This window comes from Triticum aestivum, chromosome 4B (genome assembly GCF_018294505.1).
Source record: "Triticum aestivum cultivar Chinese Spring chromosome 4B, IWGSC CS RefSeq v2.1, whole genome shotgun sequence".
NCBI classification, from domain to species: Eukaryota; Viridiplantae; Streptophyta; class Magnoliopsida; order Poales; family Poaceae; genus Triticum; species Triticum aestivum.
The window spans coordinates 546,135,995-546,160,735 of NC_057804.1; positions in this window are offsets into that span (position 1 = coordinate 546,135,995).

The window sequence follows — 24,741 nt, forward strand, 5'->3', positions numbered from 1 at the left end:
ACTTTCGTCTCATCCTCAGCTTCTCATTCACCTACCATTCTCGCCACTACTCGTTGTCTGCCTACCATTGAGGAATTCAACCAAGCTATTGCACCCACTCCCGTTCGCTCTGCACCACTTATTGCACCCACTCCCATACGTGCTACTCCACCTATTCCGCCCACTCATATTCGTGTTACTCCGCCTATGGCACCTGCTCCATCAGCTCAGCGCAGCGCTTCTCGTCTGGAACCTATTAGCAAGGAGGAGGTTGAGTCCCCAGCCTCACTGCGTCTCACCCTCGGCAGGCCAAGGGAGATCCTCACCATCTTCGACTAAGTACGCTTAGCCGCCATGCGATGTACCGACTTGTGTGATATGTTTATATGTACATAGGTTGTGAGAAGTAGCTTGTTTGCGCATCATGTAGGATCTGGAGAAGTGCACTAGTCTCAATAACATGTCAGGATTATGTACACATATCCTGAATGATGTAATGTATAATTATGCTTGCGTGTAAGATATGTAATAGTCCTTCTCCGCGCGCAATCGTGTATTTTCAAAATCCTGGAGTTTTAAAATTTCCGTATGTGTGATTTTATTGACTTTTGCGACTCTCTTTCTTGTCTTACGAGTTTCACAAAATATATCCCCAGAGTGAAAGATGTCTCATCCTTGGACGCGCTCCATGCCAAATCAGCCCGAAGAAAATTATGGCACACCACCAAACCCCAATTTCACTCAGGGACAGACAAGTCAACAGGACAGTGAAACAGCATTTACCCAAGTGTGTCGTCTGTATGAACAGAGTCAGCAACAATACCAGGAAATGATGAACCAATTCATCAATATGGGAAATCACCGTGGTCAGTATCAGCAGCAATCCAAGTTGTCTGAGTTACAGAAAACGCGTCCCCCAACATTTTCTCATACTGACAAACCTCTTGAGGCCGATGACTGGCTTCGAGACATGGAAAGAAAATTAATTATTTCACAGTGTTCAGACCGTGAAAAAGTATTGTATGCACCACATTATCTCACTGGAGCAGCTGCATCGTGGTGGGAAAACTTCCTGCACATGCACCCCAACGAAAATGAAATAACCTGGGAGGATTTCAAGGAAGGTTTTCGTGGGGCACACATTCCTAAGAGTGTTATGAAAATCAAGAAGAGAGAATTTGATGACCTCAAGCAAAGGACCATGACAGTGTCAGAATACAACAGCCAATTCACTCTGCCGTCTCGCTACGCCAACGAAGAGCGCATGACCGAGAGCAAGAAGATGGAAAAATTCTTGGAAGGCCTGGCACCCGCACTTAAATGCCAGCTGGTTGTGCATACCTTCCCAGATTTTAAAACACTGGTGGATAAGGCCATTACTCTGGAAAATGAGCGACGCAGCTTGGAAGATTTCCGCAAACGCAAAAGGGACCAGTCTACTTTTGCTCGCAACCACAGAAGCAAGACGGAATTTCAGAAGGGTGGAACACACAAAACCCCGACGAATAATTCACGCCCAATCAAGAATTTCCATGCAAGAGACAAGGAGTTCACATATCGCCCAGGCGTTACTTGTTACGCTTGTGGAGAAGAAGGGCACTATGCCAAGCAGTGCCCCAAGCCAAGGAACTCAACCCCAAAGCCTAACAATGGTGGCAATAATTCAGCGCCCAAGCGAAACAATTTCAACCCCAATAACAACCACAGGAAGGGTCATCTGAACCACGTGACCAAAGAGGAAGCACAGAACGCCCCAGATATCGTACTCGGTACGTACCCTGTCAACACAATACCTGCCATGGTTTTGTTTGATTCTGGAGCTTCTCACTCATTCATTTCGAAGAGTTTTGCTTTGCAAAATAATTTTTCGATGCTTCCCTTGGAAAAATCCATGATCATCAAGTCCCCTGGAATTAAGCAAGTGACCCAGAGTTACTGTCAAGGTGTGGTTATTGAATTTGAAGGATTGAAGTTTTACGCCAACCTTATTGTATTGAAAAGTAAAGGACTAGATGTCATCCTAGGGATGGATTGGTTAACCACCAACAAAGGTTTTATTGACTGCTTCAACCGGACCGTGATTCTCACACACCATCACGGGAAGACAATAAAAGTTTCAGCCAAAGAGAGACAAATACCTCGGCAACCGAGATTAAACAAGATGGACGTTTCTGAACTGAACAAGGTTCCAGTAGTGTGTGAATTTCCAGACGTATTTCCAGAAGAACTACCAGGCATGCCACCGGACCGAGAGATAGAATTCAGCATTGAGCTAGCACCCGGAACCGCTCCCATTTACAAGAAACCATACAGAATGGCACCATCCGAGTTGGTAGAATTGAAGAAGCAAATAAAAGAATTATTGGAGAAAGGATACATACGAGCCAGTTCCTCACCTTGGGGTTCTCCAATTTTATTTGCCAAGAAAAAGGATGGAACACTGAGATTGTGTATTGACTATCGAGCTCTTAACATGGTCACAATCAAGAACAAATACCCAATGCCACGGATAAATGATTTATTTGATCAGCTCGCACAGGCCAAAGTCTTCTCAAAAATTGACTTGAGATCGGGATACCACCAATTGAAAGTGCGAACAGAAGATATTCCCAAGACAGCCTTCACCTCCAGATATGGATTGTATGAGTTCACAGTAATGCCATTTGGGCTAACAAACGCCCCCGCATATTTTGTTCACCTCATGAACAAAGTATTTATGAAGTATATGGACAAGTTTGTTGTGGTATTCATCGATGATATTCTGATATACTCCAAGACACCAGAAGAGCACGCCGAGCATCTCAGGATTGTACTAGGAGAACTCAGGAAACATCAACTGTACGCCAAATTCAGCAAATGTGAATTTTGGCTAAGACAGGTGGGTTTTCTGGGCCACGTGCTAACCCAAGAAGGTATTGCAGTAGACCCGGAAAAGGTCAAGGCCGTACTTGGCTGGAAACCACCAGCTAGCATAACGGACGTACGAAGTTTCTTGGGAATGGCAGGCTATTACCGGAGATTTATTGAAGGATTCTCCACCATAGCACAGCCAATGACGCAGTTACTCAAGAAAGACAAGAAGTTTGAATGGACGGAAGCCTGTGAGAAAAGCTTCCAAGAGCTAAAAAGGAAATTAACAACGGCACCAGTATTAATTGTGCCAGACATACACAAGAATTTTGAGGTATATTGTGACGCATCCCGGAAGGCCTCGGATGCGTATTGATGCAAGAAGGCAAGGTAGTTGCGTATGTCTCCAGACAACTTCGCAAGCATGAGGAAAATTATCCCACTCATGACTTGGAATTGGCAGCAGTCATCCATGCACTCAAAGAATGGAGACACTTTCTACTTGGAAATCGTTGTGAAATATACACAGACCATAAGAGTCTTAAGTATATTTTCACACAGCCGGAACTTAATTTACGGCAACGACGCTGGTTGGAGTTAGTGAAGGATTATGATGTTGGAATCCACTATCATCCCGGAAAAGCAAATGTTGTGGCAGATGCCCTTAGTCGGAATCCCAGCTCGGACAACGACAGTATACCAAATTTGAGGCCAGAATTTCAACAGGAATTTGCCAAACTCAATTTAATAATGGTCACCGAAGGCAGTGTGTCGAATTTGGAAATACAGCCTACCCTGATGGAAAAGATTAAGGAGGCTCAGCATGGACACCCCAGCATTGATGGCATAAAAAGGAAAGTGAGTTTGGGCAAGGCCTCAGAATTCAACGTAGATGAGCAAGGAATATTGTGGTACGGAGAGAGACTTTGCGTACCAAATATCAAGGACCTCAAACAGCAGATTCTGGCTGAAAGCCACACCGCTCCGTATTCAATCCATCCTGGAGGAACAAAAATGTACAAAGACCTTCAGGAAAATTTTTGGTGGCACGGTATGAAGAGAGACATAGCCACGTTCATTGCATGTTGTGACTCTTGTCAACGCATCAAGGCCGAGCACCAGAAACCAGCCGGGCTATTACAGCCAAACAAGATACCCGAGTGGAAGTGGGACGAGATTGGAATGGATTTCATTGTTGGACTACCACGGTCACGACACGGAAATAATGCCATATGGGTCATCACCGACAGATTAACTAAGGTAGCACATTTTATCCCGGTGAAGACAACTCACACCACTCAGAGGCTGGCCAGACTTTATCTTGCCCGTATCGTCTGCCTGCATGGAGTCCCAAAGACTATCATATCTGACAGAGGCACACAGTTCGTCTCTAGATTTTGGGATCACCTACAACAGGCACTGGGAACCCAACTAGCATTCAGTACCGCATACCACCCCCAGACTGATGGGCAAACTGAACGCGTAAACCAAATTCTAGAAGACATGCTGAGAGCCTGTGTCCTCACCTACGGAACCAGTTGGGAAGAAAGCTTGCCATATGCAGAGTTCGCATACAACAACAGTTATCAAGCCAGCTTGCAAATGGCACCCTTTGAAGCTCTGTATGGGAGAAGATGTCGTACCCCGCTAAACTGGTCAGAAACCGGGGACAGCCACATCTTCGGCCCAGATATGCTCAAGGAGGCTGAGGAGAAAGTTAAGACGATTAGAGATCGACTCAAGACAGCTCAAAGTCGGCAAAAGAGTTATTACGATCGAAAGCATCGGGAAATCAGTTTTGAACCCGGAGAGTTTGTATACCTAAGAGTTTCTCCTATGAGGGGTCTGCAACGATTCAGGGTTAAGGGAAAGCTAGCACCAAGATTCATCGGACCATTCTGTATAGTGGCCCGAAGAGGCACGGTAGCCTACCAGCTAGACCTACCCGGAGATTTATCCGATATCCACAACGTGTTCCACATCTCGCAGTTGAGAAAGTACGTGAGCAACCCAGAGAAGCAAGTATCACATGAAAACATTGACGTGCAACCAGACCTCACCTACCGGGAGCGCCCAATAAAATATTAGAGGAGTCTGAGAGGAGGACCCGACAGAAAACCATCAAGTTTTTCAGAGTTCAGTGGAGCAATCACACCGAGAATGAAGCAACTTGGGAGAGAGAGGATTTTCTTCGGACAGAGCACCCACACCTGTTTAAGGATCAGCTGAAATCTCGGGGACGAGATTTTTCCTAAGGGGGTAGGTGCTGTGACACTCCAAAATTTTTGTTGTTTTTGTTTTCAGCAAGAGCCTTGCTTGGTTTGAAGAAGGTCATTTAAACCCTTCTTAAAAACCTCTCTTCTGAGTTTTCCTTCTCAAAATCATTTCTTGAATTTAGTTTCTTCTAAAAAGAAAACCTTTTTGGTTTTGGGCTATTCTTTGGTTTTGATCCATTCTTGTTTTTACCATGCCTCTTGTGGTAAAATTCTCCCAAAACCCCTCCTTCCACTTTGGGACAACCCAAACATTCTGTCCCAACTAGTTAAATCCATTTTTGGATTTTATCTCATTTATTTCTTTCCCCAAAACAATTCTGTCCTTTATTTTGAGCCTAGGTAATTTGCAAAGCAAGTACCTTAATGCCTTTGAACTTTGATCTCAAATCAACTCCTCTGGATAGTCCCTAGCACCCACAACCTAGAACCATCAAGATCCACTCTTCTTCTTCTCAAAATTTTCAAAATTCACCCTATGCAAGTTTGGACCAGATTTGTCAAATTTGGTGAAATTCATATCTCCACTTCTCCAAAAATTCCACCAAAATTCAGGCAACCCCCAGTTGCAATGAGAGGCCACTCCACCAAAAACCAGCTCAAGGAAAAATCCCCACATGCCAAAATCATTCTGTCGAACACCTGGCCTGCACTGTTACTATGCATCTTCAGAAAATTCAGAGTTTCAGTGTCGTTTCTTCGTTAGTGATCAGTCACATGTCATCTGTGCACCTGGCGCGTTGCGCACGGCTCCTCCTCCCTGTCCAGAGCACCGCATGCACACTTGGCTTGTTCCTGGCATCGGTGGCACCCTGGCCCGCCTACGCGGGCGTCGTCCGCGGCGGGAGAGCCTCCTGTGGCGGCCGACAAGGGGCATCCTGCGGCATAACGCTGTTCTGCACCACCCAAGCCACCTGGGAGCTCAGCGTGGCCGTCTCCCTTGCCAGCGCACGCCTGCAGCACCGTCGCCGTGGCCTGGCACGCTCAGGGCGCGCTCTCTGCCGCCGACGTGCCATACGGCCGTTCCGTTGGGGACAGGCCGTAACCACCCCTGCCTTGCTGAGTTAGGCACTGGGATGGAATCAGTGCTCCGTCTAGACAATGCTCAAGCCCCTAAACCAACCGTCCAGCCACAGCGCCGCCGTAATCGCTCACCGGACTTATCCCGTTCGCGGCAACCGCCTTGGGCCGGCTATAAATAGCGCCTCCGAGCTCGCTCTCGACCCCGCACATCTCCACCACCTCACCAGATCCCGCCCAGCCACTGGAAGAGCCTCGAGGGGCCCTTCTTCCTCAACTCCGGCCACCTCCGTCCGCTTCGGGCTCGGCAGCGTTCTCTCTGGTGAGAACTCCTCCACTGCCCTAGACTTGCCCGTAGCCTCATGACACCTCTAGGAGACTAACCCCCACTCCAATTTCACCCCAGCAGCTCTCTCCGATGAGGTCCACGACTACCCGAACCACCGTCCGCCGGAGCCAGGGCCGCCGTTGACACAGTGCTCGCCGGCGACCACCACCACCACCCACCGATGCGGAAGGACGTACTGAACCCGAAGGTACCACCTGATCCACCTGCCTCGCCGTGAATCGCCGTCGGTGACCACCGCAGCTCTCGGGCGCCGACGAGCCCCATCTCCCTCGTTTGAATATTCAAACCTGACGGGTGGGAACCGCCTGTAAGTCTCTCATTCTTATTAAATGAACAGTTTTCTGAAAGCGTATTCTGGCAAAATGCGTTTTCCAGTTTGAATCGTTTTCTGGACTTTTCTGCTTAGCCCCCTGTGAAGTTTCTGTTTCATTACAGAGAGGTCCTTGGACCAAAACCCTTATAACTTTTAAACAGAAAAGGATTTTTGTTTGATTCTTTTTCTCTCCCCTTTAAAATTTTATCTAGTTTTTATCAGATTTATCTGAGAATTATTTAGAATACTTTTGCGCACCTCGCGGTATTTATATTACGCACGTATTTTTCTTACACCGTAGATACCGGAGGAGGTGACGGAGCCGCGAACTTCACCCAGTTAGACTCCGACTACTCCGAACCAGGCAAGCATGTTTGAACTCTTGATATGATGAGTGTTTGATGCATGTTTGCATTTAGGAGTTTCATGGCATGTTTATGAACATTTCTTTGAATGTTATTTTTCATGCAAAAGAAGTGGAAAGTGAGTTTCAGAAATCCATATGTTGTTGATACATATTTGCACGGCCATGTGATGGCATGAGGATGGGTAAGATGGCAGTGTTGTGGCATGCCAGTCTTATGCCAGTCTATTTGACTTCAGTGTCATCGTAAATCAAGTCACATTCCCATTCATTTCCTTTCCTGTACTGCCACATGTTTTCCGCAAGGAATATGGCGTAGTAAGTTGCAAACCGTTTTCCTGGTACACACCAAATAGAGAGGCCGGGATGAGGGTTCCATGGCCCTGGATTAAAGCCCGTCATCCGGTCAGGGGGCATGGGTGTTTCCGGTTGGGACCGAGAGGGGGGCACCCCTTAGAGCGCGCGTATAGAAATTTGATCCCATGCTATTCGAGGTTGTGACCTCCCCGTCTCAAAGTTTTTCTTGGACGTTGTCTAGGGTGATTCCTGGCATCGTGAGGTGGAATGGGTGTGTACTGGTTAAATGTGTTTCTACCGAAATACCATAAACAGAACTAGTCCTTCGTGACTAGGGAAATCCGTTGGCTGTGGACAGTTAGTACAAACTCTGCAGAGTCACAAATCCTTTAAATCATCTTGTACATGTCCAAGTACTGTGTTCATCTTATCTTGTCAGATATCAGCCTCAGTGACAAAACTCCGGTGAACTACATGAGTGTTAAATCCGGTTAAAAGTTTATTCTTGTGGATGGACTAACCCGTTATTTACTTTGATATAAGCCCTTTCTGTGATGTCGCTCAGACGTCCGACTGTGGCATACTTGTTATTTACATTTGATATAAGCCCTTTCCGTGATGTCGCTCAGACGTCCGACTGTGGCACACTTGTTATTTATTTGAATAAGCCCTTTCTGCGATGTCGCTCAGACGTCCGATGTGGCACTCTTGTTATATTCATTTATAAGCCCTTTATGTGGTGTCGCTGAGACGCCGACTGTGGCATTTCTTTTATAAGCCCTTTTGTGGTGTCGCTGAGACGCCCGACTATGGCATTTCTTTTATAAGCCCTTTATGTGGTGTCGCTGAGACGCCCGACTGTGGCATTTCTTTTATAAGCCCTTTATGTGGTGTCGCTGAGACGCCCGACTGAGGCATTTCTTTTATAAGCCCTTTATGTGGTGTCGCTTAGACGCCCGACTGCGGCTTGAGCTTTATTTGTTTACCTTTCGAGGTGTCGCTCGAGACACCCGATCGGTTTTCAGTTATTTGTTTTACTTATCAAGTCGTGCAAATTTTATTATTGAATGAGCATTATTATCTTTTTGCTCATGACGCATTCATGCATGCATTTGTTATATCTTTTGTCCGAACTGTTTTGTGAGTACTTTCGAAGTACTCACCCGGCTTGTTGTTTTGGCCAGATGTTGATGAAGGCGATCTCATGGATGAAGAGTTCGATAGCGAGTCCGACGCCTAGAGGAGTCCCAGTCAGTCCCGTGCGATCCTGCATTTGGTCATTGTATTATATCCGCTTCCGCCACCCCAGAAATAAATTCATCGAGCCTCACCTCGACGCTCGATGAGCTGCCAGTTAGGAGTCAAGTTATCCACCACCACTTTTATCTTGAGCTAGTAGCATGTCACCACACCTCTGCGTCGCAACCGCCCTTATGTATGATATTGGCGTGTTTGTAATAGATTGTTGAGCAGCCTCAGCTCAACCCTATAATATATTTAATGCTACTGGTCCTTTGTATATCAAGTATTTGTCTACCAGTGAGGATAACTTTTCCTATACTGGGATCAAAAGATTGATTTTCTAATTAAGAATTTAATTGAAAAATCGGTCGTGACATTATAGCAAGTAATGGCACACCTACATAAGATATGGACTGAGCTGCACTGACTTAACTGCAGGTCCAGTTGTGTCACTAACATGTGGGTCAGTCCCCCGTAGGGCCCATATGTCAGTGACCCAATGCACCTGAAGTTAAGTAAAAGCTACGTGGGCATATTTGTTGGAGTAAATTACGGGGGAGCGAAGGGCTGGAAATATTGCTGGTCACAACGGATTGGACGAGTGTGGGGGGAGGAGAGTCATGCATGTAGATTTTTTCACACGGGGTGGAGTGGTGGGACCGCCGGAGGGAGAAGGAGAGTTTGGTAGGCATATTGTTTCCGGATTGTTTCCACACATGGAGAGGAAAAGATTTGGAGACGAACGGGCTTCCTGCAGGTATGGGGAATGGTGCATAATAAGTCATCTTGCATGCCGGTCTAGGTATAGTCTCAAGTCATTAAAAACATACACGCCCCACACATGTTCATATTTCAAGGTGCACTAAATTATTGCATGCGATGATTAAGGTTGGCCATAATGGTGGTATCTTAGCTGGTATCATGCACACAGGAATAGCAAACATGCTGATGTGGCAAAGAATTAAAGAAGAGAAGGGGGTTAGAGTAAGTAGTGTTCATGCATGCATTGGTAAACACATTTTTTTGTGAAGAACGACAGCATTAGTTGAGTAGTTTTGCAAACTTAAAAAACTATTCCATCGCCTCTACTATCTTGCGAAGAGTAGGTGAAATTTTTGAATTGAGCCCTTTAAACTAGAAGGGAGGTAGTGGTACTCTAATAGCTAACCTTGTTGTGATGACAAGATAGGACATGGCACACACCTGGACGGAGGAACTAGTCTACATTGTGCATTTAAGTTTTGTCTGAAGTCAATGTACCTCTACTTTCACCAGACTTATAGAAAAATGTAGAATCAACATTCACAATGTCAAATCAATATTTTTACACGCATTACAAAATGTAGTTCTTATACTCATTATAATCAGTATTGTAGATATTGATATTTTTAGTATAAATTTGGTCGTGGGATTTCATTGATGCCTGTCTAAAGCGTGGAGGAAGCGGAGCTTAGGGCTTGCATTGACTGTCTCTACATAGGTATTTCTCTTCATAATCCTATATTTATAGAGACTGATTGCGCTTTTGTGGTACCGTCTCTTGCATCGGGGGACTATGACAGGTCTGCTATGCGTGACCTGAAGATGAAAGCGTTGAGCATCTCAAAGTTGATCAACAATCTTCAATTGTCAAAGATTAGCCGTTCGGCCAATAAGGTGGCACACTTAATAGCTAAGTATAGCTTTGACAATAGATTAGATGGTATTCTTGTAAATAATGTACCGCCCTGTGTGGTGAATATTGTATCGAATGAGTGTACTGGTGTGGCTGGTTAATTAATATAAGGTGGTGTTCAAAAAAAGTATAAATTTGGTCAAACACTTTGCAAATGGTTGACGGGGGTAAAAAGGACCAGAGGGAGTACTCCCTCCATTTTTATTTAATTCGCATATTAGCTTTGGTCAAAGTCAAGCTTTACAAATTTTGACCAAGTTTATAAACAAAAATATTAAGATATACAATAATAAATCAACAACATTAGATTTATTGTTGAATGTACTTTCACGTCATATAGATTTATTATGATAAATGTCTATATTGTTCTCTACAAACTTGTTCAAACTTTACTAAGTTTGACTTCAGTCAACCCTAATATGCAGAGTAAATAAAACTGGAGGGAGTATCATGCATGCGGAGTAGGCAAAAAACTGCTCATTTATAGCCGGTCAAAGTCTCAAAGGGCGCGACCGCGCGAGGGAGGCGAAGGTCATGGGAGGCACGACGGTTGACGGAATTAAGTGAAGTTACATCCACGCGCCAGCATGGCGTGCGAACACGCAGAAGCTATACCGCCAGGCTTACGATATGGGTCTAGTAGACATGACATGTAGTGGGTCCCGCATAGTTCTCGAGAACTCTTTGGGGGCTTGCAGCCATTTATCCACCGGGCAAGCCAGCAACCCCACGCCTTTCGCACGCCCTACTCGTCCCCGTCTTCTACCTCACAACAGTTCGCTCCCAGTCGTCCCATCCTTTCACATTAGTTCGCTCCCAGTTTTTGCGGGGTACAACAGTTCAACTTCTCCTAACCCTCCTCCAAAATCCATGGCCTCCCAAATCTCCATGGTCGCCACTGAGTACCAGGTTAGAGCCATCACCGGTGATCAGTTCATCGTCATCTACACACATGGATCCACGATGGTGAAAGCATGGCCTGCTCGCTTCCTACGCATGTTCAAAAGTTTAACGGATGAGTGGGTCGCTGGGCTTGATGTTGAGTACACCACAGTCCTGGGATGAGAGAAGGATCTAAAGGATGAAGAGAGGAAGAAGCCCGCCGTGATCCCGGTTTGCGTACATAATGTTTGCTTAGTCTACCACATATGCCATGCCAACGTTGAGTGCCAGGATTTTAAGAACTTCCCCAAGGACAAAAGAGTGAATTTCGTTACTGTAGGCTTTAAGAACGACAGGGATGTTCTGCATCGGATAGGTCTTGTTGTAGGCCAGCCCTTCGATCTCCAGAAGGCAAGCCTGGTGTCCTCCTCTCAACCTTCAATGCTGACCCTGGCAGCAGCCATGATTGATCCTTCGTACGCTAAACTGATGAAACCTCATCACGAGTTTCATCATGCATGGGAGTCGAAGATATTAGATGAAGATCACATCCTGTACGTAGAAATGGATGTCTACCTTTGTTTAAATATCTACAAGGGTTGAATAAAGAAGCAGAGCCCAGTGTCCGGTTCAAGGAAAGAAGGGTCGGCAAAGAGGAAGAGGAGGAGGGACGAGGACGAAGTCAAGGACGTAGACTCGGACTCCGAGTAGGTGGCAGTGCTGTCGCTCATGCTGGTTCTACTGCAGTGTCAAACGGACTAGTTGCTTAGTTTATTGTCAAGGGTGTGTTGTGCTGAGGACCCAGCAGAACTATGTTTATGTTCTTTCATGTTATTTGAACTCTTTAGTACATACAGTAGTACTAGTACTATGTGTTACTACTTTTCTTCTTGCAGTTGGTACTACTGCTCGTATCTTCGTGTTCCTACTGTACTTAATACATTCGTACTAGTAGTATAATTTGGGTCAGTCGATTTGTGAAATAAGTTCGACGGAGCGAAGGAAGAAGATAGCAGAACAGGTGGAAGAAGCCCTTCTAGCCATCCATGTTGCATCAAACGGCTCACATGAGTCGACTGACCCAAATTGCTCCTTCAGATTGCAGGATCCACGTGGCATTCAAGGTCTCGAAGGTAGATTCAGCGTCCACACCCAGTTTGCAGGCTCGATAAGCGCGCGACCGGCTTCCGCCGCGACAGCCACCATGCGCGCCTCCTTCGCGCAGGCGGAGACGACAATGACACGCTAGTTCCTCCTCACCGGCGTGCTGGAGCACGCGCTCGTCCTCCTCTTCGTACGCTGCATGAATAGACGCGGCTCCACCAGCTGCTCGCGTGCTTGGCAGCGCGGCAGCATGGCAAGGAGGGACTGCAAACAACGTGAGCGGGCGAGCCTTCGGCTTCATGGCACAGGGATGGCGGCGACATGGCGGAGCAGGCGGGCGCCGGCATGCGCAACGGCGGTGGAGGCATATTGATGAGTGCGCGTGTGGGAGCTTACTTTAGTTTTATATAAGGTTGGTCAAACTTAAAAGAAAACCGTACTAGTAAACGTAAATATTAGACTTAGGCAGCGCTTTTATTAGTTTTTTTTAAGTTAGTACCACAGCCATGATACGGAATCCTGTGCAAGCGCGTGAACCGCGACCGCACGGTCGATTGAACGGTGCGTCACCGTGTCACGCTCGAAGGATATCCACCAAACCTTCTTATGTGTGTGAAAACAATCCTCGAATACTACTCAACTTTTTTTCCCTGGGAAAGTTCTTGACGCTGCAATATTTCCATATATTTGAATTTAGCTCCAGTTTGTGTTTATTTGGATTTGGACATTTTAGGTGCGCCCTAGTTTTTTTAATACTTATTTTGTGTGTGTGACTGAGAGAGAACGTGTGTATGTGTCCATATGTGTGTTGTGGCGGAAGGGCAATGTGGAGACGGTGTGCGTGTGATACAGACATAGAGAGGTGTGAATGTGCAAATGATCATGCGTGAGTGAGACATAGATAGATGCCGATACGTTGTGTATACATGAGAGAACGGTCTTCTAGTTTACTTGTGTGTGTGTGAGAGAGAGAGAGAGACAGAGAGAGACAGAGAGAGAGGAGCATCTGTAACACAACAACCATCTCTCTTGATTCGTCCATCCCTCGCACGATCGCATGCAACACATGCATCAACGCGCACATTTTGACACCCTCACCCGGCCCCTGCCCACCTCAAGGCCCGCACAATCTCTTCATGAATACCCATTTCTCTCCTTAGGTTTGTTTTCTCTCAATACCTCTCAATATCTCTCTCTCTCTCTCTCACACACACACACACACGCAGCACAACACACACACACACACACACACACACTCCCCACTCCCCCGAGCACACAATTCATCCCCATCCAAGGTTATACGGAGACCACTCTCGCTTGTGCTTCTTTGCACCCCAACATGCACAACACCTCAATCTTCAAAGAGGGCATCGAGCAGATCGAAGACGGCGACCACACCGCGCTAGGGAATGCTGGGTCATTTGGAAGCAGGGCGATGTGACAACGGCTGACTGACTCCTCCCCCCACCCTCTCTCTCTCTCTCTCTCTCTTGCACAAAATTACCGATCCCTCTCTCCCCCGCACAAAATTTTCAATCCCTCAACCCATGAGATCCTTCCCGTCTCGTCCATGTTTTTCCAACTCTCAAATGAAACATGTTGTCTCTTCTCCTTCCACGTATACAGAATCCGAATGCACACGCATCTCACGTATATTACATGTCTCCATCTTTCTCACAGACCTAACTTCTTCCTCTCTCTTTCTCTCTCTATCTCTCTCTCTTTGTCTCGTTAGGTTTGTCTCTTACTCTCTCGTCCACGTACATACAATCTTTCCCGCCCTATCTACTCCATCTTCAAAAGCTCTCTCTGCACATTTCATTCACACATTGGGATATGTCAAAATGTTGCTTCTATAATGGCTGATGTAGAGTTATGGTTGTTTTTGTTGCATCCTACAAAGTAATAACTATGAAATGCATTTAGATTCTCATTTTACTGGGATTATGTGAGTTCGAGCATGTTGTGAAGTACTATAGACCTTATATACATCTTGGGATTCGACGATGATTGTAACTGTTGAATTGTATAGAACATTACATTCAAAGTCAATAGCCCAATATATTTATTTCACAATTTCAACAAATGATTAGTTCACTACAAACTAAGAAACAAATGTGTACTCCCTCCGTTTTTATTTAAGTCCGCGTATTAGCATTGGTCAAAGTCAAGTTTTGTAAACTCTCAGAAAGCTTATAACAAAAAATATTAACATATACAGTAACAAGTAAATACCATTATATTTATTATTGAATGTACTTTTAGATCATACATATTTGTTATGGTAAATGTTTATATTTTTCTATAAACTTGGTCAAACTTTAGGAAGTTTGACTTCGGTCAAACCTAATATGCAGAGTTTACTACTACTACTCGTTAGTTGCTTAGCCGAATCACTCAACACGTCACACGGGGAGTCCAGTGTCACAAAATTTTGAGGTCGGCGGGAAATTCTCCCGTGACCCTGATTCGAGCAGTGGGAAGTTACCATCATAGCCTTCGGAACAGGCCTACGGATGACGCTTGGTAGGGGGCTGTTTTCGTAACTTCAGGTTCACCCTACCCAGCCAACCCCACCCCGGCACCCAGAGTAGTACACCTGAATACTCCCCATTTACTATCCCCACTGCAAAATAGACTTCTCCACGGCACCACAACCTTTGCATCGGCGCAATCATCCACTGCAGCGCATCTGCCTCATCGACTACCTCATACGCCGCACTAGAGCCGGTCCACCATCGTCGTCGTACACGGAGCCTCTTCCCCGGCATCGTCTTCCACGGTCTCGGATCTGCTTCCCGGAAGCCGATGCCAAGCGCAGAAGTACCACCGTCGTGGACAATGAACTGACTCCCGTTGCCGACCATGACTCATAGAGGCCGCCACGACCATCGTTTTCCTCCTCGATTGGTAATGTGTGTATTGAATCACTTAGAAGTACATGTGCAGTTCCAATTTTGTTCATACCTACCCTTAAAATTTCCTGGGTGCTATTGTTCCCGTAAAAGTAATTGGTTATAGCCTCCATTGTCCAATAGAATATCAGCTTATAATTGTGCGTCGCCCCTGTATCGTGTTGTGCTTGGGTAGGTTTTTCATCTGCAACCAGTAGTGTGGCAAATGATGGAAAGTTTTTAGAACTAGCAAGATGCCCATGCGTTGCATGCATCAAGATGCATTTGTCTGAGTAGTTTATCTTGTGGGAGAAAAGGATGAACGAGGGAAGGCCTTATTTGCAAATCTGGAGAGGGGTATGGGTATCTTTTTGCAAAATTCCCATTTGTTTCCTTCCTATCTGTCAGATATAAATCGGACGACCTATATTGCAAGAAAACAAAGTATAGAGAAAAAAGTAGACAGTAAAGGAAGTAGAGATCAATATTAAATATTAAATATAAAATAAATATAACAGTAGAAAAGAGAGTAGCAATAGGAGAGACGTCGGGAAAGGATCGCGCGTGCACGGAAAAAAGCGGCCGGGCGTGCGCTAGTTTTGGCGCGCGGCGTCCGGCGCGCTTTATAAAATCCAACGCCCTCCCACCGCTCTGTGCCTTGCCACCGCTCTCTCACCGCTATGTGCCTCGCCACCGCTATCACCCCGCTCTTTTTCGCCTCGCCGCCGCCGCGCCACCATGCCGCCGCGTCGCCAGGAAACTTGGGGATACCGCGGCGTCCGCGCGCGCCCCTCCCGCGGCTTCTCCGTTGAGATCCGTTTCCGCGGGATGCGCCTCGGCCTCGGCAATTTCGACACCGCCAATGAGGCCGCCCGCGCGTACGACGTAGTGGCGTGGCGCCTCCAGTGGCCTCATAGAACATTGAACTTCCCCAACGTGCCGACGTGGGAGCGGGCGCAGGAGCTCGCGCCTCTGCCGCGGCTTAGCACCGACGAGGATCGTCGTGATAACCGGAGGCGGGAGCACCGTCTCGGCATCGCCGAGATGGATGAGGAAGCCATGGCGCTATGGCGCCAACACTTCCTGCAGGACATCATCAACGAGCGCGAGTTCTATGCGCAAAGGAGGACGGAGAGGGATAAGAGGAGGGCGGAGCGAGCCGCCTATCGCGAGGACAAGCGTAGGCGAAAAGCGGACGCTCAATTCAACATGAGGCTATGAGCAGCGTCGCCCTGGGAATCCAACGATGATCAGTATCTTCACGCCTACAGTCAGACGTCGGAGGACGACATCACCGAGGAGGAGTCGGACGACGAGGAGTAGTTGAATTATCTTTTTTTATCTATATATGCTGAGAACTATCCTCTACTCTCTAGTATCGACTTCTCGATATCAGCACTGTAAATGCTTTTTAAAGCGCCGCCCGTTGCGATTCTATTGGAGATGCTCTAACATGGTAGACGAGTGTTTTAATGTTGCCCACAAGATGTGCGAGTATTACTAGTAGTATATTTTTCTTGCCATGTTGAGATTTTAAAACCATGAGTGCGAACATGCAGAGGAGCAATGAAGACCAAACACAGGGATATTCGGGACATCTTCAAGGAGCGTGGCAAATTAAAGAGGAGCTGCACCGAACCTGTAAAACGAGCTTTGGTAATTAACACCCTTTCAATTACTTTTGTTTAGCCTCGTGTTCTTCAATGTGTATATGTTGTAGTTTATGTTTCTCTTAAGCGTGGTGTTCCTTGATGTGTGATAAGAAGAGTCTTAATCGTCCTAATACTTTTGTTTTTAGCTTGATGTAGGAAGTGGGTGTTCTCACCTTGTAGTCTGTTTTTATATTTCTTTTCCTTTTGAATTCACTTCTCTGAGTTCTGTTTATCTGGCTTCTACCAGATGGATCTAGGTTGCTCTGAGTATTGATCTAAAAAAGAAGTAACTTCATGTCAGGATGCAGTTCCTGCGAGGAGGGAAGTATGGTCAACCTCGAGATCATGTTTCCAAAATGAGGCTGGATTACACACAAGGTGCCAGTTCCCTAATGATGTTGGATTAGACACAAGGTGCAAATTCCCAGATGATGCTGGATTACACACAAGCCAGGTGGAGTCGTCAGCTGTTCGTGTCCTTGTGGAATTAGTAAAGGATGAAAGAAAGCATGCAGCAGCCCTTGAGAATGTAGTTGAGTTCCTGAAGAAGCGAAAAGAGCAATCAGATGCTCTCTTCACCCAAGCCAAAGAAGAGATGGAAGAAGCCAGAAATAAGCTAGCAAAGGCAGAGCAGGCTAGGCGTCTCCTGCTATCTAAAACGGTTGTCAATACAAAATTTCCTTCATAATAGCTAGGTTCAAATGTTTATCCAGTAAGCATGCCTATTGTGATGTATGTGCATCTACTGATGTGGCACAAAATGTTTTTTTGGGTCATGTAATAACAGCAATTACTTTCCAAACAATAACAGACGAAGCATTGGACATGGTAGAGTTCACGCGCAAGCCCGACATTCCAAGTTCAACTTCCACATCAAACTTATGTTCACAAATATCTGCACATTCATACATAATGTCCACAACCATGATTCACTTCCAAGCCAAAAAAATGTGAGGAGAGTTATAAATAAAGAAAAACCTCTACTAGTTCCTGCTACGAGTGCGAGCACAACAAGTCAAGACCATGCGTAAATTAATTATATTGTAGTCATTTCTTGTGTTCTAAAATGCATTTCGGCTCGCGGAAGGATGTGTTGCCGGCACACGCGCGGATTCAATGAAGGTAGGCGGGGCAGTCTTAAGCTGGTTGCACGTGGCGAGGAGGCATGCTCAGCCGGGCCTGCAGAGAATGCGGCCCTCTTGGCCGGCGCGCCGGTTCAATGCCTGCGCTATGAGAGGTCGCGTCCGTGTCAGAGCAATCACTCCCTCTAGTCCTTTTTTGTTTGGGTATAACAATATCTCGTTTTTCATTCACATTTTACAAGTAAAATTCATGGTCAAACTTTGACCCAAAGTACGATGGCGACTAGTAAACCAGAATGGAGGTAGTAGTTTTTTTTAATCAAAGAAGGGTTTCCCCTTCCGATTTTCATTACTGAAAACAAGCATCTAAATCTAAACCATAGTATTTGCCCTAGAACTACCAGGTTCAACATCTCGCAACATAAACCCATACAACCATACGCCAAGGAGGTACGTAGTACTATGAATTCCATTTTCGCTCCATACCAATAATTCTATAAACTACTTACTACTTATAACGTGCCATTGAAAATCGAACTCCTAACCGCGCTAAAAACAGTATTTTAAACGTGGCTACTCGATCTGTGGCAACTGGCGAGCCACCGCGATCCAAGTCGTTCACCTGTGGTCCCGACTATCAACTCCTACGGATCAAATTATCATGCGAGCTGACTATTCCTACAAAGGTGCTCCACCACGTACCCGGTACCCGCGAATGCAGCAATCGTGCACCTAGGGTTTTAGGGTTTATTTGTTAACGTCGCCTTTACGTAACACTCATGTGTGCGAGACAGCGAGAGGCCAACTGTGTGCGTGCGCCTCTTCTCTTTGTATATGTATTCCACCGTCTGTCTGGTGTCCAAAAAATTATAATAACTACTAGCAATGTGCCAATGCGTTGCCACACGATCAAAGTAGATTAATACATATTCACCGATTTGATAGAAAAAAAGTCTAGTTTTGAAATACGTATATCACTAAAAATATGTTATGTTCCACTCAAAATATATTCCTTTGGCCGTTTTGATGAGATAAGGGAGGAATGTTGTTGGTTTCAAGATTCGAGAAGTGGTATATGTCTAATTTCTACTCTTACTAGCAAGATGCCCGTGCGTTGCACGGAACATCAAGATCTTGTGGGAAAAAAGGATGAACGAGGGAAGGCCTTATCTGCAAATGTGGTGAAGAGTGCGGGTAAATTGACATATTTTCCTTCGTATCCGTCAGATATAAATCGGATGACCTACATTGCAGGATGGCAGGCCCACCATCATCACCAACTCTATTTTTTATCCCTACTCTTATAAAAAGCATTGTGGGTGATGATCGTGTGTCTGCCATCCTGCAATATAGGCCGTCCGATCTATATCTGACGGATAGGAAGGAAACTATGAAAATTTTGCAAAAAGATACCCACACCCCTCTCCACATTTGCAAATAAGGCCTTCCCTCGTTCATCCTTTTCCCCCACAAGATAAACTACTCATACAAATGCATCTTGATGTTCCGTGCAACGCATGGGCATCTTGCTAGTTGTTGCAAAAAGCCCATGTGTGTGTGAGAGAGAGGGAGAGTGGAGGAGGACGGAGTGCATGTGTGACAAAGACACAAGGAGTGTGTGTGCGATAGGTATCATCTTAAAATGAGGCGATAGTTTGTGTGTGTGCACGATCGAGAGGGCGTGTCTCAAGAAGGGAAGAAAAAGCTACATAGATACAAGGAGCGGGAGAGAGACATGTATGCGATGGTGGAAGCACGAGTGTGCGGGTGTATAAAACTATCTAGAGGGTAGCTAGTCGATAAATGTTTGTGAGAGAAATACGAGTTGGGGTGCGAAAGCGAGAGTTTTGTGAGAGAGAGAGAGAGAGAGACGGTAGTCGGGAAGGGGAGTGGAAGCAGGAGTTGTGTGTGTGTCTGTGAGAGAGAGAGAGGAGACGGTAGTCGGGGTTGTCTGATCGGCAAACAAATGAATAATGTCAGTCTGGGATGGAGACGAAAAGGAGACCGCAACAAATGTTGTGTCTACATGAGAGAGATAGAGAGTAATTTTAGTGGTATGAGTCATATGTAGAGACATATAGGGTGTGTGAGAGAATCCCATAGAGAGAAAGACAAAGTGAAAGACGAGTGGAGACTGTGTGTGTGGCGGTGAAAAAGAAAGCTTAGGTACCGAGTGATACCAGAGAACAGTAGAGACGTGAGAGATAATGAAAACTGTGTAATGTATAATGATAGGGAGAGTGTGACACTTCTCAAGGGAGACATCGAGAGACCATTTTTGTGAGGATAGGAGAAACATGAAGTGAGCGTGCGGGTGAGCTGGAGAAAAGAGAGTGATAGCTACCTGAAGGAGCATGCATGCGAGAGAGATGGGCGTGAAAGGAGTAAACAAAAAAGGGATTCAAATATTTGAATTCGAGATGATGATACATGTAATCCGTACTCGAACCAAAATTGATCTATCAAACATGCATACCCATATTAATTCACGCACATCTATGTTATTTAATATGTAGATATTACTGATCCATACATTTTAGTAGAACATAATTTGGTTAAAAAAATTCGAATACAACCTTAAGATTTCGAGATCGTTGTGTTTGTAAATGATATTATACATATAAAGGAGCAGAATTCTTTGTTGTGCTTTTGAAAGTATATATAAAAAATGATGTATATAGAATGTAATACCAATTGAAAATGGATCCCGCCCGAAAAAAATTAGAATACAAACGGGATTCGAATTGAGTTGGCACGAGCGTAAACATGCACTCTGCAAAATTTGAACGAAGCGGGGAAAGTCGCAGTAACCGCCCGAAACCAAAATCCGTGAGATGGAAATTACTACTGCCTATCCCTGCCACGCAAAGCCTATCTGCTGGATTTCTACAGGTTTCGATAGGGGTAGGTTTGTAATTTCACCCAAACGTGACGTAACCGCCTCTCACCCGGATTCATACACGGTGGGCGCCAAAACACAGTGTGTCCTCGGCCAAAATCGACTCCCTCCCCGATTCATAATCATACACGGTGGGCGCCAAAAGCAAACTCTCGTCGGCAAATATTTGGTGTATGCGAGATTACCGTCCTATCCCCAACCGACTAATGTTGCTATGATGTAGTAGAAATTTGAAACGGGGGCTAAGTTTGTAAATTTCCTCGCATTTGAGACAAGCGCGCCCTGAATACATGGTTCCCCCCTTCCTCTCTACCTCCCTTTTCCCCATTCGTACTCCGTGGGCGCCGAAACACTCTCTCCACCCCACCCTCCTCCGTCCGCCGCCGTCCGCCACCCCATCCACCGATGTCCTCCTCCACCATGCCGGAGCTGATACGCGAACGCCGTCGTCCATTACAAGAGATCGACCTCTCTCATCCACAGCTTTGGACCGGGATCCTTGCATCCCGTCCTCTCGCTTCATCCCCGCCATCGTCCACCTTGCCGGCACCGCTCCTACGACCGTCTCGTCCACCACGCCCCGCCGCTATCGTCTACCCGCCTAGATCTGGTTCCATGCTGCCAACAGCCATCGCTACCGCAGCACCGTCAAATTCTCAGCAGATGCGTACACGGCGCTGCACCAGAGGTGGTACTCTTTCGTATCTGCTCAACTTATTTATCGCAGCAAGAAAATAGACCGCCACTACTTTACTCTGATTTCTTGTCTTGGTTGCGAAGTTGCCTTTGTCCGGTTTGCACCTTCAGATCCGCCATGGCATGCTCAACACTATACTCCCAATGCTTATGGTCTTCCCCTTTTATATTCCACACTAGTTAAATCAGAGTAGACTAAATTTTTCAGAGCTCACCGGAGTTCGCCGGTGCGAACGAAGGGGCTCGGGTTGTTGTGGGGCCTCGCCGAACGAAGAAAAATCGACACGGGTGGGGGTTGGGGCGGGGGTGGAGGTGGGGGTGGCGGAGGAACACAGACGGTGGGGGCCGGTGGTCCGGTCGGCGGCCTGTGCGGTGTTCTGTATGGGAAGAATCAGAGACAAGGAAGAAGATGGGTTAGGAGACGTAGGATCTTCATCCAACCGCCTAAAATGGTCGAGAGACAGCTGGGAGTTGTGCAACCAACATCATGTGTGGGCACTGCGCAACCAACATTTTATTATCCAAAATCTGCTTGCTCTTCTTTACCATGTTCCTCTTCCGTTCTTCTTTAATATGTACTCTCTCCGTTCCTAAATACAAGTCTTTGTATAGATTCCACCATGGACTACATATGGAGCAAAATGAGTGAAACTACGCTCTAAAATGTATCTGGATACATCTGTATGTGATCCATAGTGGAAATCTCTACCGAGACTTATATTTTGGAACAGAGGGAGTATGATAGTAGTACAGTATGTTCCTTGTACTGAAGATGAGCAGGGACATTTGCAGTGTAGAGGTCTCTACGGTCGGTTGTGATGGACACTTTGAGCCTCTTTGATTCGTAGGATCTTGTAAACATAGGAATAGGATTTGTAGTGGCTTGCCCACTTGAATCCTATAAGAATAGCAAGGAAATGCGGGGAGTTGTGTCGCCTTTGAGAGTAACACTGATATTAACAGTACCGCACCTTCACTTGAAGAGAGATGGTATCCGAAGCCTTTCTAGCCGTACCGGCAATACTAGCACATATATTCCAGCAAGTTCCACTTTGCTGATTTTACTCTGATGCTTACGGTTTTGCCCGTTATATCTACACTATGATCTGTGTAGCTGCTTTGTGTCACACTAGCAGCAGTCCACTCTTGAAGCTAAACACTGCAATGACTTACAAAATTGGCACCAAGGCATTGAGTGCCATTCTGGATGCAATGAAACTCATACGCTCCCCACCTGTTGATTCTTGTTCAGAATATGATCCTAATGATTATTCTAGCCTCGAGGAGTCAAAGGCAGATGGCCTGTCCTGTTCACCCATCAAGGTGCATGTTCTAATTTGGCAATGTTCTATTGATTGCGGGTATCTTTTATATGTTGTCTTGCATTTCTTCTACTTTGTTGCACCACCATCTACTTAGTTTACTCATCATATATGTCGAGATGCCATGCCCATCCATTATCAATACATATTCCATCTGTCATCATACCATGTTTTTTCACTCAAATGCTGTTCTTGTGCATCAGACATCAAAAAGGAAGAGGGTGATTGCCGAACCTGAAGGAGCACCAGCAAAGTCCTTGAAAAACGTGGTGGTGCCGGAGAAATCAGACAGCACCCCATTTATATTGGTTGTACAACCAGTGACACAAAACGTAGGACCGACTCCAGCAGACTATACCCATACCTCACCGGCCACACCACAAGCCCACCACACAGGACCTGCACTCCAGCAAAAGGTATACCGATTTCATTTGCCATAGCACCAGCTGTACCACAGAAAAATCCCACTCCAACAAAAAGTACAGCAAGTCCACCGGCCGAAGACCTATCCCAACTGCAGAGACGGCCAATTCTTGCAGATTGGAACCCCATTCCATTCATTCCCAGTTTAAAAGACAATGCTTTCAATGTTGTTAGGGACTACGTGCATATATTCCCATCATGGGAAGATTATTGTGAAGACAAACACCATTTTCACATCTTCATGTCCAACTTACATGTAAGTGCTATTATTCATGGTTATTATTTTCCTGTTTTCTGCTGATTGAACACATCAATGATTTACATTACAAGCAAAGCGAGGGTCAATCTGGATAGTCATGACAAGCAAAGCTTGCTTGTTCTTTTCAAGGAAGCATTGCAGTAGTATCGGTGTTACCTGAGGAAATCACACTTTGATGGCAAGTCTATAAACGAATTTCCAGTGAAGTCTCATGTGCTAAATTTAGAAGACATTGAATGGAAAAACCTTGTTATGCACTGGTCTCGTTCCTAGGATAAGGTACTGTCTATGAAATCACGTGACAATTTGAACTTCTACTTTTCCGCATGTGCCTTACTGATCTTTTTTGCAGGAAATCTGCTCGAAGAAGAATTCCAGTTTGAAACGAACGACAGGATATCGCAAATATGCTGCCCGCTGCTTTGCTCTTGTTAGTACCTGTTATCGTGTAACACTGTACATGCATACATACCTGGTTCATTATGTGAAAGCAGTATGCATGATAGCTTGTTTCTCAATTGTTCGCTCCAAATTATTTGATCTGTATGAATGGTTACATTAGTGTAGAATATATCCAATGCCAATGTTTTTGTAGCTCAGCATTGTTCTTGTAAGTACATGTTGTCCTTTATCAGTGTACTTATAATGACAGGTAGTTGTTCATGTACCATCACTCTGCAGCTTATTTTCCTTTGCCCTCCATTTTCTACACATCAGATCTATATTTACTCTTACCATAAGGTTGGTACTGAAGAAGTTTAGCTGTGCATTGCTCTTGGATGTACCTTTTTCCTGTATCGCTGCACTTACATTTATAGCTACTTGGTTATGTAGCATCACTCTTCATCATATCTTAAATATTCTCCATTTTTTTCGTATATTATCACATCTATATTTACTCTTAACAAAATGTAGAATAAAGGCAATGCTTATGAAGAAGATTCTGTGGTAAACTTCTTGAATTGCCCCCCCCTATCAGCATGGACAAGGCCTTTATAGAGCCTGTCTTCACCAATAATGTAAGTTTGTCCATCTCAAGCCTTCAAACTTTGTTGTATATATTTGGTTAGGCATGAATGCAACAGCTGTTTATTTTTGGTGTTTGCATCAAATTGCATGTTTAAAGTTTATTATGTAGTTCATAAACAAAAGTTTGTCCTTTCTCA